Genomic DNA, 15,974 nt, shown 5'->3' on the forward strand with positions numbered 1-15,974 from the left:
ATTATTGGTAATATTGGTGTAAGTATACAGGATTTGGTCAGTAACAGTATGGCGGTAATATGTATGGTGATCACTATAACATGTAGGCATGTATTGCTATTACACATAGCTGTGGTGCCCTGCTATGGTTAGGTGTTGTTGTACAACTCAGCCAGAGATGGTAGTGTTGTGACACCAGTGCTAGCCCAGCACACAGGTGTGTTATTGGTACCTTGGGCTCTTGTCAGGGCGGTCCTCTGTGGCAACTGACCCACCTGGACTATCGCTACCGCCACCCACAGAAAAGGGGAAAAATAACCCAAGGTTTGTGTGTGTATGGGTGCTGGTGTGTAGGAAATATCCCAGTCCCAGTGATACCAAAAATAGAACAGCTTTACTGTAAAGTTCTTCAGTAGTACAATATACTTCAGTAGAATAGATTAATCTTCACTTACTGGAACTTGTTTGTGCTTGAGGAGGTGCTTGGAGAAGTAGAGTAAAAGAGAGGTAGTTGTAGCGGTGTTTGGAAAGTTGAGAGTAGTTGAGAGTTGAGAGTACACGTAGCCATGTATCACTATTACACGTAGCCATGTATCACTATTACACGTAGCCATGTGTCACTATTACACGTAGCCATGTGTCACTATTACAGGTAGCCATGTGTCACTATTACACGTAGCCATGTATCACTATTACACGTAGCCATGTGTCACTATTACACGTAGCCATGTATCACTATTACACGTAGCCATGTATCACTATTACAGGTAGCCATGTGTCACTATTACACCTAGCCATGTATCACTATTACACGTAGCCATGTATCACTATTACACGTAGCCATGTATCACTATTACACGTAGCCATATATCACTATGACACATAGCCATGTATCACTATTACACGTAGCCATGTATCACTATTACACGTAGCCATGTATCACTATTACACGTAGCCATGTATCACTATTACAGGTAGCCATGTATCACTATTACCCGTATCCATGTATCACTATTACACGTAGCCATGTATCACTATTACACGTAGCCATGTATCACTATTACACGTAGCCATGTATCACTATTACACGTAGCCATGTATCACTATTACACATAGCCATGTGTCACTATTACACGTAGCCATGTATCACTATTACACGTAGCCATGTGTCACTATTACACGTAGCCATGTATCACTATTACACGTAGCCATGTATCACTATTACACGTAGCCATGTATCACTATTACACGTAGCCATGTATCACTATTACAGGTAGCCAGGTATCACTATTACACGTAGCCATGTATCACTATTACACGTAGCCATGTATCACTATTACACATAGCCATGTATCACTATTACACGTAGCCATGTATCACTATTACACGTAGCCATGTATCACTATTACACGTAGCCATGTGTCACTATTACACGTAGCCATGTGTCACTATTACACGTAGCCATGTGTCACTATTACATGTAGCCGTGTATCACTATTACACGTAGTCATGTATCACTATTACACATAGCCATGTATCACTATTACACGTAGCCATGTGTCACTATTACACGTAGCCATGTATCACTATTACACGTAGCCATGTATCACTATTACACGGAGCCATGTATCACTATTACACGTAGCCATGTATCACTATTACACGGAGCCATGTATCACTATTACACGTAGCCATGTATCACTATTACACGTAGCCATGTATCACTATTACACAGAGCCATGTATCACTATTACACGTAGCTATGTGTCACTATTACACATAGCCATGTATCACTATTACACGTAGCCATGTATCACTATTACACAGAGCCATGTATCACTATTACACGTAGCCATGTATCACTATTACACGTAGCCATGTGTCACTATTACACGTAGTTATATATCACTATTATACGTAGCCATGTATCACTATTACACGTAGGCATGTGTCACTATTACACGTAGCCATGTGTCACTATTACCCGTAGCCATGTATCACTATTACACATAGCCATGTGTCACTATTACCCGTAGCCATGTATCACTATTACACGTAGCCATGTATCACTATTACACGTAGCCATGTGTCACTATTACACGTAGCCATGTGTCACTATTACACGTAGCCATGTGTCACTATTACACGTAGCCATGTATCACTATTACACGTAGCCATGTATCACTATTACACGTAGCCATGTATCACTATTACACGTAGCCATGTATCACTATTACACGTAGCCATGTATCACTATTACACGTAGCCATGTATCAATATTACACGTAGCCATGTATCACTATTACACGTAGCCATGTATCACTATTACCCGTAGCCATGTATCACTATTACACGTAGCCATGTATCACTATTACACGTAGCCATGTATCAATATTACACGTAGCCATGTATCACTATTACACGTAGCCATGTATCACTATTACACGTAGCCATGTATCACTATTACACATAGCCATGTATCACTATTACACGTAGCCATGTGTCACTATTACACGTAGCCATGTATCACTATTACACGTAGCCATGTGTCACTATTACACGTAGCCATGTGTCACTATTACACGTAGCCATGTGTCACTATTACACGTAGCCATGTATCACTATTACACGTAGCCATGTATCACTATTACACGTAGCCATGTATCACTATTACACGTAGCCATGTGTCACTATTACACGTAGCCATGTGTCACTATTACACGTAGCCATGTATCACTATTACACGTAGCCATGTGTCACTATTACACGTAGCCATGTATCACTATTACACGTAGCCATGTGTCACTATTACACGTAGCCATGTGTCACTATTACAGGTAGCCATGTATCACTATTACAGGTAGCCATGTATCACTATTACACGTAGCCATGTGTCACTATTATATGTAGCCATGTATCACTATTACACGTAGCCATGTGTCACTATTACAGGTAGCCATGTATCACTATTACAGGTAGCCATGTTTCACTATTACACGTAGCCATGTATCACTATTACACGTAGCCATGTATCACTATTACACGTAGCCATGTATCACTATTACACGTAGCCATGTATCACTATTACACGTAGCCATGTGTCACTATTACACGTAGCCATGTGTCACTATTACACGTAGCCATGTATCACTATTACACGTAGCCATGTGTCACTATTACACGTAGCCATGTGTCACTATTACACGTAGCCATGTATCACTATTACACGTAGCCATGTATCACTATTACACGTAGCCATGTGTCAGTATTACACGTAGCCATGTGTCACTATTACAGGTAGCCATGTGTCACTATTACACGTAGCCATGTATCACTATTACACGTAGCCATGTGTCACTATTACAGGTAGCCATGTATCTCTATTACAGGTAGCCATGTATCACTATTACACGTAGCCATGTGTCACTATTACACGTAGCCATGTATCACTATTACACGTAGCCATGTGTCACTATTACACGTAGCCATGTGTCACTATTACACGTAGCCATGTATCACTATTACACGTAGCCATGTGTCACTATTACACGTAGCCATGTGTCACTATTACACGTAGCCATGTATCACTATTACAGGTAGCCATGTGTCACTATTACATGTAGCCATGTATCACTATTACACGTAGCCATGTGTCACTATTACAGGTAGCCATGTATCTCTATTACAGGTAGCCATGTATCACTATTACACGTAGCCATGTGTCACTATTACACGTAGCCATGTATCACTATTACACGTAGCCATGTGTCACTATTACACGTAGCCATGTATCACTATTACACGTAGCCATGTATCACTATTACACGTAGCCATGTGTCACTATTACACGTAGCCATGTGTCACTATTACACGTAGCCATGTATCACTATTACACGTAGCCATGTGTCACTATTACACGTAGCCATGTGTCACTATTACACATAGCCATGTATCACTATTACAGGTAGCCATGTGTCACTATTACAGGTAGCCATGTATCTCTATTACAGGTAGCCATGTATCACTATTACACGTAGCCATGTGTCACTATTACACGTAGCCATGTATCACTATTACACGTAGCCATGTGTCACTATTACACGTAGCCATGTGTCACTATTACACGTAGCCATGTATCACTATTACACGTAGCCATGTGTCACTATTACACGTAGCCATGTATAACTATTACAGGTAGCCATGTATCACTATTACACGTAGCCATGTGTCACTATTACACGTAGCCATGTATCACTATTACACGTAGCCATGTATCACTATTACACGTAGCCATGTGTCACTATTACATGTAGCCATGTATCACTATTACACGTAGCCATGTGTCACTATTACAGGTAGCCATGTATCTCTATTACAGGTAGCCATGTATCACTATTACACGTAGCCATGTGTCACTATTACACGTAGCCATGTATCACTATTACACGTAGCCATGTGTCACTATTACACGTAGCCATGTATCACTATTACACGTAGCCATGTATCACTATTACACGTAGCCATGTGTCACTATTACACGTAGCCATGTGTCACTATTACACGTAGCCATGTATCACTATTACACGTAGCCATGTGTCACTATTACACGTAGCCATGTGTCACTATTACACATAGCCATGTATCACTATTACAGGTAGCCATGTGTCACTATTACAGGTAGCCATGTATCTCTATTACAGGTAGCCATGTATCACTATTACACGTAGCCATGTGTCACTATTACACGTAGCCATGTATCACTATTACACGTAGCCATGTGTCACTATTACACGTAGCCATGTGTCACTATTACACGTAGCCATGTATCACTATTACACGTAGCCATGTGTCACTATTACACGTAGCCATGTATAACTATTACAGGTAGCCATGTATCACTATTACACGTAGCCATGTGTCATTATTACACGTAGCCATGTATCACTATTACACGTAGCCATGTATCACTATTACACGTAGCCATGTGTCACTATTATATGTAGCCATGTATCACTATTACACGTAGCCATGTATCACTATTACACGTAGCCATGTATCACTATTACACATAGCCATGTATCACTATTACACGTAGCCATGTGTCACTATTACAGGTAGCCATGTATCACTATTACAGGTAGCCATGTATCACTGTTACAGGTAGCCATGTATCACTATTACATGTAGCCATGTGTCACTATTACACGTAGCCATGTATCAATATTACACGTAGCCATGTATCACTATTACACGTAGCCATGTATCACTATTACACGTAGCCATGTGTCACTATTACACGTAGCCATGTATCTCTATTACAGGTAGCCATGTATCACTATTACACGTAGCCATGTATCACTATTACACGTAGCCATGTGTCACTATTACACGTAGCCATGTATCACTATTACACGTAGCCATGTATCACTATTACACGTAGCCATGTGTCACTATTACACGTAGCCATGTATCACTATTACAGGTAGCCATGTATCACTATTACACGTAGCCATGTATCACTATTACACGTAGCCATGTGTCACTATTAGAGAAAGCAAATCTGTATCCACCCCCGCACGCTCCATGTCTGTGAGTGTGATAGCACCAACAGCGAGCTGACAGGTCGGCACTTACTTCCTTCTCCATATCGGGCCGTGTAATGGGGCCCTTATGGTACAGCCCCCTCTCCCAGAGACCATGATAGTATACTGAAAGGTTTTGTGCCCTCTTTCACTGGCCAATCATTGGACAACTGTTGCTGACAACTGGCCGGTGTAAACGCTCGCTCATCAGCTGTTTGGGTCTTCTGTGCGGCTTGTTCAGTGCATCGGGCACATATTGTCCTGTGTGATATATGGGTTATATACGGCTGACAATAAAGCATTGGATGGGCTGCATGAATGATCCAGTGATGGCCGCACCATTGATCACTAAATGGGCATCGATCATAGCGATCGGCACATGCTTGCTGCAGCCTGTCGGCCTGTGTTAAAAGTCCTTTACAATCCTGCCTTATCCAAGGTTCCAGCTGTACAATAAACCTGTCTAAATCCCAAACCCTGTAAAGATAATGACGCGACGGCACTCATTTCCAGCCCAAAACCATTTTCTAGATTCCACAATAAGGAAGCCCCCCTCCCCCCCCCCTTGCCCACCTGACCCCGCTGATCATTGTATGTTCTTGTTGCCAATGTTCCCAAAATAATGAAATGATTCCCATGAGATTTAGAATGAAACGCGGACCTTGTGACTCCACTTCTATCTGTTTCTAGTTCAGAAATATTTATTGATCACTGGAAATTGTTTGATACATTTAGTGTAAGTTCTGTTCTATACATTTATAGTAGATCTTTCCGAATAGAGATTTTAGTAAATACTTACGTACTTTTCATTAATGAGTATCGGTCACTACAGATAACAACTGACATGTCGTCCAGCAGCACGCACCCTCTGATCAGGAGATATAACCTCAGAGAGATCACGGCAGCAACGCAATCCACTCCCCAGTCTGCCACACACATTTTTCAATGTAACTCTATGATGGATAGACAAATATTGACAGAATGCACAGCTGGCCGGATAGTGGATGGCGCTGCTGCCGCAATCTCTCCCCAGCTATGTTACTGTTCTATGTGTTTATAGCAAACCTTCCCTAATATAATAATATAGCAGACCTTTCCTAATATAATAATATAGCAGACCTTCCCTAATATTATAATATAGCAGACCTTCCCTAATATAATAATATAGCAGACCATCCGTAATACAATAATATAGCAGACCTTCCCTAATATAATAATATAGCAGACCATCCGTAATACAATAATATAGCAGACCTTCCCTAATATAATAATATAGCAGACCATCCGTAATATAATAATATAGCAGACCATCCGTAATATAATAATATAGCAGAACTTCCCTAATATAATAATATAGCAGACCTTCCCTAATATAATAATATAGCAGACCTTCCCTAATATAATAATATCGCAGACCATCCGTAATATAATAATATAGCAGACCTTCCCTAATATAATAATATAGCAGACCTTCCCTAATATAATAATATAGCAGACCTTCCCTAATATAATAATATAGCAGACCTTCCCTAATATAATAATATAGCAGACCATCCGTAATATAATAATATAGCAGAACTTCCCTAATATAATAATATAGCAGACCTTCCCTAATATAATAATATAGCAGACCTTCCCTAATATAATAATATAGCAGACCTTCTGTAATATAATAATATAGCAGACCATCCGTAATATAATAATATAGCAGACCTTCCCTAATATAATAATATAGCAGACCTTCCCTAATATAATAATATAGCAGACCATCCGTAATATAATAATATAGCAGACCTTCCCTAATATAATAATATAGCAGACCTTCCCTAATATAATAATATAGCAGACCTTCCCTAATATAATAATATAGCAGACCTTCTGTAATATAATAATATAGCAGACCATCCGTAATATAATAATATAGCAGACCTTCCCTAATATAATAATATAGCAGACCATCCGTAATATAATAATATAGCAGACCTTCCCTAATATAATAATATAGCAGACCTTCCCTAATATAATAATTAGATATGAACGAGTAGTGAAATATTGAAAATTTGGAAATTCGATTAGAGCATAGTCAATACTCAACTATTCGATCAAATATCGATCCCATGGGAGAAAAATGCTTGTTTCTTAAATACCAAAATTCGACCACTTGGAGGTCCAGGCAACAGCAGTTCAACTGGTTTATGTTACGCACAGAACGCAAAACAGTAGTAGTATCATGGTCTACTCAAATCAAATTTCAAATTTTTTTATATTTCACTACTGGTTCATCTCTAATTATTATATTAGGGAAGGTCGACTGAGCTTCTGAGTCCTGCACAGGAGCAATGTACGTCCAGCAAATGAGCGAATGTGCACATAATGACTCTGTCCTACTCATTCAATTCAATGTGGCCGTTGGCCACACGCCGGGCTGCGCGTCCGCATCCTTATTTCGCTGATTCCTGATGTGTAGCCCAACGTGGGGCCCAAAACGAGATGTGAACTTATTATAAGAGAGGACAACGTCCAGCAGGATGCTCGGCCACTGGGTAACTCTGTCTGCCCCCCCTCCCTTTTGTATTGTATATTTTGCTACATGTTATTGTTTTTATTATTATCACTATTTATTCTTCGGAGATTCACATGACGTTTTTTTCTTTCCATTTTTTATTTTTTTAAAGGACAACGTCCACAAATACTTGTCCCGAACATTATATTGATGTCTGTTATTTATTTGATATCTGATCTTATTAACCCCTTCAGGGCCGCGCAAATTTTTGTTTTTGCGCTTTCGTTTTTTTCTCCTCGTTTTTAAAAGGTGGTAGCACTTCCTTTTTTTCACCTACAGGCCCACACTAACCCTTTTTTTTTGTGCCACTAATTGTACTTTGCAATGACAGACTTAATTTTTCCATAAAATACGCTGTGAAAACGGAAAAAAATATGTGCGCAGTGAAATTAAAAATAAAACGCATTTTTTTTAAATGGGGGGGGGGGGGGTTGTGTTTACACCATTTGTCCTATGGTAAAACTGACATGTTATCTATGTTCCTGAAGTCAGTACGATTACAACTATATGTAACTAGTATAATTTTTGTTTTATTTGATGGCTTTTAAAAAAATTAAAACCTTTTTAAAAATCTAAATGCTCCTTAAAATTGCTCTATGACCATGCTTATAATGCTTTCATCCTATGGTCTATGGGGCTGTTTGAGGTGTAATTTTTTGCGCCATGATCTGTACTTTCTATCAGTACCTTAATTGTGTATATGTGACTTTTTGATCGGTTTTTATTACCATTTTTCTGGATTTGATACAACCAAAAATGTGCAATTTTGCACTTTGGCGGATTTTTGCTTATTAATAACACCTGGGGTGGCAGTGGTTCAGAGTGGGGTCACCCCGCAGCCCCGCTCTGAACTCCCATACCCGACCAAGGACATACAGTTACGTCCTTGGTCGTAAAGGTGTTAAAGAATTTTTTTGTAAACAATAATAAAAATAGGAAACAGTAAATATACATGCTACTGCAAGTAGCAAGCGAAACTGACTACCGCTAGCAAGCGGGATTGTAACAAGATAGAGAACACATTCTCTGGGACATCAAATGACAAATCATCAGGATACAAACGGGGCGTCTTGTAATCAGTTAATTCCGTTACACAAAATAAAGGTCGCAAGCAAAGTTAGGTAAAGTACAAGAGAAAGGAAAAAGAGAAAAGTAAGTGAAGGCCCTTGCCGTGTCCACGCGGTAACAAGCATGGACACGCTTTAGTAGGAAAGAAGCAAAACAGAATAAAAGAACTAGATCTCCACTCCGTCTAGGAACAAGGACCTGTTTCCCCTAAGGACCCGGAGACCACCTCCAAGGCTGCAAGATAACCTCTATCTGACCCGCAAAGCTCAATGAAGTGGTGGTGGGAGGTCTGGGAAGCCAACCCCCCCATACCTTGGAATATGCCATATTGCCATGTACCATGTACCACGGAATATGCCATTATCTTCTGCAATTAGCTCTTCATATCTGCTTATCGCATCATGGCTCCAGTGCGCCATTCAGTCATAGAGGGGCACACAAAAGTCTTCCAGTGCCTAGTAATGACTAGTTGTGCTGCTGTCAAAAAGTGTCTTAATATGCCTTTTTTGATCAAAGACAAGGGACCGGGAGAAGCCTTAGCAAAGGCACATTGAGGAGAATTGGTAACTTTTTCCTGAATAAGCTTCATCCACCTGAAACACTTTGTCCCAAAACACCTTCATCAGTGGGCAAGCCCAGCATATATGCAAAACCCCTCCATCAGCGGACCCGCATCTCCAACAATCACTGGAGGCAGTTGGATACATACAATGTATGTCGGCAGGGCATCTATACCACCTCGACAGGATCTTGTAGTTCTTTGCATGCGAGGCCATGGACACACCATGTGTAAGCGTACCGATCTTCTGGATCTGTTCGTCAGTGAATGTCAGAGAGCAGTCGGCTTCCCACTTCCCAAAGAAGGGAGCCCGGTCTGCGTTAGAGTAATTGGTAGAGCCGAGAAAGGGTTTGTGGCCCCGCCACATTGGAGAGAACCCATTGGTCAAAATAGAAGAGTGCTGTGGGGAGGGCCACACTAGACACTAAAGTCCGAAAGAGAGAATGGAGCTGGTTATATTCAAACCAGGAAATGGAGATATCAGGGTAGCTAGACTTAGGGCCCTATTCCACGGGCCGAGCAACGATGTAAACGAGCGCCGATCTCGTTTACTGGGCCTATTCCACGGCCCCGATGATCGTTAAGCGAGGGCTGCAGGGACATCGTTACCGATGTCCTTGCAGCCCTTGCAGCAATACATTACCTGTCTGGGCTTCTCCTGCACTCCATCTTCCTCCCCGGGTCCCGCGGCGTAGCAGCAGCTTCGGTGCGGCCTGACTGAGCTGTCAGACCGCTCAGCCAATCACTGGCCGCGGCGGTCCTGGCCTGTGATTGGCTAAGCGGTCTGACTGCTCAGTCAGGCCGCTCCAGAGCTGCTGATGCTGCGAGCGGGACCCGGGGAGGAAGACACAGGAGAAGCCCTGACACGTAATGTATGGTGCTTCTCAAATCGCCCGACGCGCACCGCTATTCCACCGTAGCAATGCCCGGTGGGGGACCAATGATTGTAGGTCTGGCCCTAAATCAGGGCAGTTTCTAGGTCATTTTAGCTACAGGGCGAATGTGAAAAAAAGCGCCCCCCCCCCCCCCCCCCAAAAAAAAATAATAAATAAATAAATAAAATGTTCGGATACATATACATTTTTTAAACGTCCCTATTTCCAAATAATACAATTTAGCAAATAATACTCTGAAAGGCAAATAATGTGCCAATAAGATAAATTATAAATAAAATAAATACTGACACACGGGCTCCAAACAGGAATACAGGAGCACTTAGGCTTCGAACAGCAGCAATACCGGAGCACACAGGCTTGAAACAGTAGTAATTCAGGAGCACACAGGGGTCTATATACTACTTGGGGAGCGCACAGGGGTCTATATACTACTGGGGGAGTAACAGGGGGTCTATATACTACTGGGGGAGTAACAGGGGGGCTATATACTACCGGGGGAGTAACAGGGGGACTATATACTACTGGGGGAGCGCACAGAGGTCTATATACTACTGGGGGAGTAACAGGGGGTCTATATACTACTGGGGGAGTAACAGGGGGGCTATATACTACCGGGGGAGTAACAGGGGGACTATATACTACTGGGGGAGCGCACAGGGGTCTATATACTACTGGGGGAGTAACAGGGGTCTATATACTACTGAGGGAGTAACGGGGCTATATACTACTGGGGGAGTAACAGGGGGTCTATATACTACTGGGAGAGTAACAGGGGGGCTATATACTACTTGGGAAGCGCAACACGTTTACTACTGATGTTCAGCTTAGACCTTCACCTGACAATAGACCCCAGTAAGTGGCTCCTCACTAAAAGCTGTTGAATACCCCTGCCATAGATTGTGAACTACAACTCCTAGCATGCCCTGACAGCTATATACCTTCAGTAACTGCTGGGAGTTATAGATCTCCCTACAACATCCTTTTTTATTTTCATTTAATTGGGAGAACTACAACTCCCAGCAGTTCCTAAAGGTTTCTAGCTGCTAGGGCATGAAGGGAGTTGTAGTTCCCAATCTATGGGGTTGGGTGTTACATAGTTCTGGAAAATTCATTTACATGATTAGAAAATGTAACAGCCAACCCCATAGATTGGGAACTGCAACTCCTAGCATGCCCTGACAGCTATATACCTTCAGTAACTGCTGGGAGTTATAGTTCTCCCTACAAAATACATCTATTTTTATTTTGTTGGGAGAACTACCACTCCCAGCAGTTCCTGAAGGTTTATAAATGACAGTGTCAGGGCATGCTGGGAGGTGTAGTTCACAATTTTTCATTACAATCAATTTTTTTTTAATTCTAGGGGCCCAGCTTCCACACTTAAAGCTTACGTTACAGTTTTCTTCATTTATACTTATTTTTACTACCTGCTGCTGCTCCTGTGCAGCCTTTCTCTGCTCCTCACTACAGGCCAGGCGGGAATCTGCAAATGGCGGCCAAGAACAAGATCAGGGGCGGGGGCGGCGCTGGAGAGAAGAGGGGGGCCCTGGGAACGTGAGGGCGGCGTCTGAGTAGTAAGGGCAGCGCTAGGGATGTGAGCCGGGAACCGTGGAGGTGACGTAGGCACGTCACAGTGGGCGGGGGATGTAGCCAGGCATAGAGGGGGCCGGGACCGGCCCAGGAGGCCAGCAACTTCACCTCACAGCACCCTCCGCGGCACACCTGATCGCCGCAACCCCCCCCCCCCCCCCCCCATTAGGTGTGCCGGGTCGTCGGCGATCACAAGTTCCTGAGGGCGACGCTGCGCCGATCAGGTGTCCCAGGAGGGGCGGCGATCAGATGTGCCGGGGGGGGGGGCGGTGATCAGATGTCAGTGCGGGTTACTGCGCCCTCCTCCCTGTCAGCGCTCCGGGCGGCCGCCCGGCATGCACGGTGGTAGAAACGGCCCTGCCCTAAATAAACGATCAGCCGATGACACGATCTGATTGTTTTCTCTATTCCACCGAGTGATAATCAGCCGAATCCAAGGAGGGCAAAGCCCCTCGTGGAAACGCTTGATACAGACGGACCCCAGATGTGCTGTCCCACACTAAAAAAGTACATCTGGTCAAGCCAGGCGGAAACCCAGGGTTCCCAAACAGTGGGGACATAGGGCCAGGCCGAGAAGAGATGCCAAACTTCAGAACCCATTTATCCCATATACAAAAACGTGAGGGACCAAAAAGGGCCAGGAGGTCAATTCACCTCACTCTGCGAGAGCCATGGGGCCATTGCAATGTCGCGGGGGAAACAGATTGCTCAAGCAACACCCACAGCTTTGTCTGGGCATTATGTGACCAATCCAATAAGCGGGTAAGAATTGCTGCTTCGTTATACAGCTGAAGGTCTGGGACACCCCTTCCCCCCATATGCCTTGGTTTAGATAGGAGTTTCCGCCCTAATCTTTGCCGCTAATCATGTGACCGCGCACTGGAGAGTTTTAAAAAAAAGAAGCAGATGCATGAATGGGAACATAGGTATAAAAACCTAGGAAGAATATCCATTTTAAGCACGGCCATTTGAGCGAACCACGATAAATGTTTTGTGTGGTATGCTGACAGGGATGCAAGTATTTTCGTTGGCAGCGGGACCTAGTTGAGCGGGAGCAGTAGGTGAAGCTGGGACTGAACCTGAATGGCGAGGTAAGTAATGTGGTCTTCTCTTCCCTCCACTTGAAAGCAAAATTCTGGTACCTGAAGAGAGGGAGACATTAGAGGGAACCAATCAGCCAAATGGGGCTCATATGGTTCCTCCGAGCGCTGTACAAAGCCCCTGCAGCAGCCGCGGCACATACCGGCCGCATCAGAAGCTTTATAGCGGAGAAATAAGCGGAGTTTAATTCTAGTCCGTATCTAGTCACCGCGCTCCGCAGCATGATTGACATGCAGAGAGGCCTGTCAATCATCCCCTCGGAGCGCGCTGACAGGCAGAGCGCTGTGACTAGATATGGGCGGGAGCTGCCCAGATGACTACTTCCCTGCCCGTATCTGTCACACGCCCGGAGAATAAAACTCTCCGGTATAAAGCTCCTGCTGCAGCCGCGGCCGTCAGGGAACCATATTGGGCTATTCCTTTACCTCCCAAATCTGAGGGACTCGGAAAGGATAGTAGGGAAAGAGATATGGGGTGAGGTCAGGTACTAGGCAGGTCATCTGCGTATAGAGCCAATTTGTGCCCTTCACATCTGAGTTCTGCCTCAAAGCATTAGCCAGATGTTCAATTGTAAGAACGTATAAGAGGGGAGACAGGGGGCACCCCTGCCGCGTGCCATTCCCAATGTGGAAGGCTTCCGATAGATGATTTCCGTTATTTAATACACTGTGTGCATTGGGCGGCTGTCATTGATTTAAATGTATCAGAAAATTATATAGTCAGAAAGTTATATAGATGTGTAATTTACTTCTATTTAAAAATCTCCAGTCTTCCCATACTTATCAGCTGCTGTATGTCGTGCAGGAAGTGGTGTATTCTCTCCAGTCTGACAAAGCGCTCTCTGCTGCCACCTCTGTCCATGTCAGGAACTGTCCAGAGCAGCAGCAAATCCCCATAGAAAACCTCTCCTGCTCTGGACAGTTCCTGACATGGACAGAGGTGGCAGCAGAGAGCACTGTGTCAGACTGGAGAGAATACACCACTTCCTGTAAGGAGCATCACTTTGATATTACATGTGATTCTTCTAGCAGCAAAGTGTCTTTTATGACAACATTGGTTGCAGCCTGACATTCCCAGTATTGGAGTATTACTGATAAGTCTCCTAGGCATAGAACAGAAAGATATAAGGAAAAAGTTTTTCAGAAAATTGAGAACTTATATTCAAACACATTATACCCGGACTGAAATCCACCAAATAGTTGCGCCTTTCAGTTATTACCTGGTACCTGAAGGTGGATATAGCTGGTTCCTTAGGCCCTCTGCGCCTTCCACCGAGACTCTCTCCACGTGGAGTACAGCCTCCCTCGTAATGACAATTGACCCTTTGAAGACCAAGCCCAAAATGACCCAGTGGACTGCGCAAATTTTCATTTTTGCGGTTTAAATTTTTTTCTTCCTCCCTTTCTAAGAGCTCTCGCACTTTCAGTTTTCTGTCTACAGGGCCATATGGGGGCTTGTTGTTTTTTACAGGAATAGTTGTACTTTGTAATGGCGTCTTTCATTCTACCATAACATGTATGTATTATTATTATATTATATTTATTTATATTAAGGTATAAATAGGTGAAATCATAAAAAAGAATGCAATATGGTAACGTTTGGGGGGTTCCTGTGTCTACATAATGCACTATAGCGACAGTGACATGATACCATTATTCTATAGGTCAGTCCGAACACAACCATATGCAGATTTACACAGATTTTCTAATGTTATATATATATTTTTTTAATCCTTTTTTTTGCAATTAATTATTAATAAAATGGGCCTATTTTTTTTATTTACCTACAGGGCTGTATGGGGCATCATTTTTTGCGCCATGATCTCTAGTTTTTATTAATACTATATTTGTGAAGCTCGAACGTTTTGATCACTTTTTTTGAATTTTTTTAATATATAATGTAACAAAAAAACAGTAATCCTGGCGTTTTTTTTCCCTCTCTTCATCTATGTCGTTCACCGTTATTGATGACGATTTTTATATTTAAATAGATCGGACAATTACGCACGCTACGGTATATAATATGTTTATATATTTGTATATTTATTTATTTTTATATGTTTTATTTATATAATGGTAAAGGGGGATGATTTCAGGTTTTATTGGGGGAGGGGCTTTGGGGCTTTTATGAAGACATTCTTAGTTTTCTTTTAACACATTTTAAGTTCCCTTGGGGGACTTTTACATCAAATAATTACTTTATACACACTGATCATTGCTATGCCATAAGCATAGCATTGATCAGTGTGATAGGCGCTCTGCTGACTGAGCCTGCCTGTGGCCATAGGCATAGCATTGATCAGTGTGATAGGCGCTCTGCTGACTGAGCCTGCCTGTGGCCATAAGCATAGCATTGATCAGTGTGATAGGCGCTCTGCTGACTGAGCCTGCCTGTGGCCATAAGCATAGCATTGATCAGTGTGATAGGCGCTCTGCTGACTGAGCCTGCCTGTGGCCATAAGCATAGCATTGATCAGTGTGATAGGCGCTCTGCTGACTGAGCCTGCCTGTTGCCATAAGCATAGCATTGATCAGTGTTATAGGCGCTCTGCTGACTGAGCCTGCCTGTTGCCATAAGCATAGCATTGATCAGTGTTATAGGCGCTCTGCTGACTGAGCCTGCCTGTGGCCATAGGC

The sequence above is a fragment of the Dendropsophus ebraccatus genome, chromosome 11 (assembly GCF_027789765.1).
Source record: "Dendropsophus ebraccatus isolate aDenEbr1 chromosome 11, aDenEbr1.pat, whole genome shotgun sequence".
NCBI classification, from domain to species: Eukaryota; Metazoa; Chordata; class Amphibia; order Anura; family Hylidae; genus Dendropsophus; species Dendropsophus ebraccatus.